We start from the raw sequence: 4,498 nt of genomic DNA on the forward strand, positions 1-4,498 counted from the left end.
TAGGGAAACTTTCCACAGCATCACAATTCTGTTTCCTTCTTTGCTTATCAACCTCCAACTGTAATTAAGATATTACAGTACAGGGAGTTTGGGCATTGAATTAGAAGCTTAAATGAAATTCAACTTCTGGTTAAGATATTGGCTGGGAAATTCAGCACATGCTAGTGCACAGATGCACACACAAGAGATGACTGAGTGGAATTTGAAAGAAACTTTACTGTAAGAATATGCCATTGATAGAGAACATGTTTTGTTTCAAAAATAAAGCCACTAATTCAGGAAACAGTTTGAAAAAGAAACAGCCAGTCACTGAATTGTAGAAAGGGTTTGGTGTTGGTAACTTCCTGAAGAGGAAAGTGTGGGACCATTGTGTGAGTCTGAGCTTCCACAAATGCAAGGGAAAGCACAACTTCCTTCTTCAAGTTAGACTGCCACCACAGGGTATGTATTTGTTTTTCTTTGTTAGTCTTTACATCAAAGGCTTTATTTTAATCATAAAAGTCTTTGAAATTACTCCTCTTAAGCAGTTACCTGTAAAGAGGTATCTGCCCGGACCCGTTTAGTTCTATACTAGGACTTTTTGTTCAGATCTGTCTCTGTTACATGCTTTTTATGTCTACTTTAACACCATCATTCTTCCTATTGGTAGGGCTGCTAAGAACACACTGTGGCAGCTGCTTTCTATGAAGCATACAAATGTTTTTTGTCTAATCCTTGAAAGATAAAAATGTGAGAAATATATCTTGTTTACAGTAACTGATGCTGCCAGCAGATTTTAGGAAAGTTTGTAAAAGCAGCAGTAACAGTGTTGAAAATCAAGCTCTGTTTTTTTCCTCCTCATTCTTTAATGGGAATTGCAAGACCAAGTATTGAAACTGGTCTGTCCCTCTCCTCTTGACAGTCAAACTGGTTCTGGTTCTGTGAAAGCCAAGATCTGACCTGCTAAGGGGAATGCATCAGTTACCAAGGCTCTCAAAAATGGCCTTCTCACAATGCCCTGGTGGAGCTGTTCCACTTGTTGTAAAACAATTCAAGTTGCACTAAATCAAATGGAGACAAATGGATTATTTAGCCTTGTTTTGAGGGAAGTAGGCTCATTTCCAGTTGCTATGTCAAGAGATGCAAAACTGGATAAGCTCTACGGAAGAGAGACCCTCCTCAAGGGCCTTGAAGAAGAAGGAAGAGCAGTAGTACGTCCTTCTCCTTGCTGATTTCTGGCTCAAAACATTAGCACATTGAGCCTAGGTAAAACTTCTTATTTTGGGTTGAATTAAGCCATAGTTTTCAGCCGATAAATTATTGGCCCAGAACATGTACTTCACTCCAGTGCTGATATTCCTGGATGCTGCAGGAGATACCACCTTTCAAGTAAAACTCACACGCAAGGAGCCTGAGTATCATCTGGCTGTCAGTCCTGCTTCTCCTGCAGGCAGAGCAGTAGACCAATATCTAGGGCATGCCCCAGTAATGAACCAGCAGCCTGGGGCTGAAAGTGGAGCAAATGGTGTTCTCAGTGTGGTATTAGGAAGGATTAGGAAGGAATTGCAGTTTGTGTTGCCTCCCACTGAAAAGCAGGAAGAGACTGTCCTGACTTCACCCTCTGAAGTGGTATGTCTTTGAGGAAAATCCTCTTATGTGATGAAAAGGTTGGTGGCAGCAGCTTCACACAGCTACTGAAAACAGAACCAGAAAGTATGAAACTCCCCAGACTTCTTTTAGGTAGAGGATCTTGAAAATAAGAGCAAACGAAGGCCGCCTTCTCCCAAACACCATAGCCTTGTCAAAATCCACAGTTATCTCACCTTCCACTAGTGGAAAACTAGGCCTGAGGGTTCTGTCTAGAGATTGGCAGGTAAAAGACAAAGAGTAAAACTCAAGGGAAAAAATATATTTCCCTTTCGGGGTTCAAAATGAGAACCACGTTTAACGTAATTTCCAAATGATTGATCCCAAGCAGTAGGTTAGGAGGCGGACGTTTTAAGCAATATCATCCCTTCCTTTCCTTTGTATTCCCTAATAAATAACATATTACCTATATTAAGGTAAACTGAATCTATTAGACAGTTACCTAAGGGGATTGCAAAACTGGGGTCTGCATTATAAAGCAAGTGAAGTTATGACAGCTGTGACCCCAGAGGAATCAAGGCTGAATAAAGACTGTCTCCATTGCAGACAAATGATGATAAAGTGATCCTTTTAGCCAACAGTCAATGGAACCTGACAAGGCCAAACCTCCAACTAATGAACAGCCCAACCTTTGCTACCAGAGAGATGTACTGAAAGTTTAATCTCAATAAGCATCAAAATACATTTGCCCAAACATATTTAACAAAAGAGTGGCACATATCATTAAGTGGCCACAAAGTTAGGCGACTGAGGAAGAAAATAGGAGGGTGGGGGTGTATGTTCTTACTGTATCACAGGTGCACAAAATTGCCTCGATAGAACAATATCTTATTTTTCTTCTAAAATTGAATTTCAGATGGTATCTACGTCACACAGACCTAATAATACAGAAAGCAGTTGTTTCAATGATTCCTATTAAATCTGTGCATTTCCAGATCCTTATAGAGTAATGTCAGTTACAGAACAATGTCAGGCTGACGGACGCAGCACAGCATTAAAGAAAAAAAATCATGCACACAATAGGCCAGCTGCACATTAATAAATATGTAATGTTTGATTAAAAATATGGATCGTATTTTTCCCCCCAATTGCTGACTACCCCTAAGGCAGAAGATGTGATCTGGCTCCCACTGATGGGTTTATTTCTTGCTTGCTTTGAAAATACAAACTAAAATGTTTTCCTGTCCCAGCTGTTTCCCATTGTTCATGTTTATCAGCTCAAAGGGTGAACGGAGGAATAAAAAATACGCTCGCATTTCAAATGTGCCAGTCAGTCAATCTATTGTTAAAAGAAGAAAGCCTAATTGTCTGTGCTGGCAAACTTCTTTTTGGTGAATGTCCAGTTTTTAAGAAAAGCTATTCAGCTGTGCCATTTGTTTAATACATGCATAAAAAAGCACATAAAATCACAAGTTTTCTGTGGGATAGGATGGGGGGTGGGGAAAATCACATCTATAAGTTATAGCCTTAAAACACTCAAGTGATGGCCTAAGTAATAGTCCATGGATTACTTTTTATGGTTCTTTATTTCTCTGAATAAGTGGCTAGAAGGAATTTTCATGGAATCAGAGCTAATGATATCCTAAAACTGAAGCTGACCTCCTTCTCTAAATCTTAATCTTAACTTTGCACCTTTGAGAAGCAACAGTCCTTTCAAATTACTCCATCAATGCAGTCGTTAAAGTCTTTTTTAGTTATAGGTGTTTTTATTTAAGCTACTACTATTCTTCATTTATTCCCAAAATCTAGTCCTTCAGATATTCATCCTAAGAAAAAATGGGAATCAGGAGAGAGCAGGAACTACTTTATCGCATAGGAGACTCTTCTGTTTGTTTCCAACTCTTGTGATAATTACAGAGCTCTGCCCTGTCTTTGACTTGCTCTCCAGCACATTCTGGCAGTGCTAGTCTTCCAGCTTTCAAACCAAGCTCAGCTAAGCAGAACTGACACTCATTTTACACTATGCAAATGAGCAAAACTTTAATTCACAGACTACTATATTGACCAGGAGTGTGCTAGTCCATCTTTCTTTGGCAAGCATGGTTTTTCTCCAAAAGCTTTTTGAAGAAAGTCCCATCTTTACATCCTCGGTTCTTACAGCACCAAGCACAAAACATTCTTACAGTCTGAAAAATAAAAAATAATCATCAATAGAACAGATGACTGTGATGTTTTGCTAGGGGCTTCACTGTTTTGCTAGGCTTTTCTTCTTTTTGATGAGGGGAAAAAACAAGTGGCATTATCATCCCACTATCACCCCCTTGTGACACTTAGTATGAGATGTCAGTCACAGCAAATTGTACAGATCTTTCCTACATGAGGAGTTCAATAACTCCTCATGACATCTAAATTACCATTCCTGTGTGTCTGGGTTAACACTTCACAGAAATTAATAAGGCAGTAAGGTAATTGTCCCAAGTGCTCTGCAGATCAAAGTAGCTCCTTTGGTCACCCTGAGCTTGCATTTCCCTGGAAATTTTAGAGGCAAATACTGCCTAAATTTGGAAGCTGGGATTCTCGGGAAGAGCTACCTCACTCAATACACAGAGGGCTTGTGGTTTGTCTGAGTCTGCCTTTACCAAGAGTTACTGGCATATATTAATGTGCCATACTGGCATTTCCTACTGGGAAGCAGAATGAACTGGCTCTATAAAGAGTCAGTTCAAAGGTCATCAAGGCTAAGGAGTACTTACAGTACTAAAAGACAGCCTTCACTTCTTTCCAAACTTAGACTTGGTCCTGCACTTGTATGTTTGTGAGTCTATCTATGAATTGCCATGAACCCATCCATGGTCCAGAGCTGCACCTCACTGTTAGACTTAGGGCATCTCTGACCTCTGTGCAAACATGCTGGCAGACACGTAGTGGACAC

The sequence above is a fragment of the Chaetura pelagica genome, unplaced genomic scaffold, assembly GCF_000747805.2.
Source record: "Chaetura pelagica isolate M959 unplaced genomic scaffold, ChaPel_1.0 scaffold425, whole genome shotgun sequence".
Lineage (NCBI taxonomy): Eukaryota > Metazoa > Chordata > Aves > Apodiformes > Apodidae > Chaetura > Chaetura pelagica.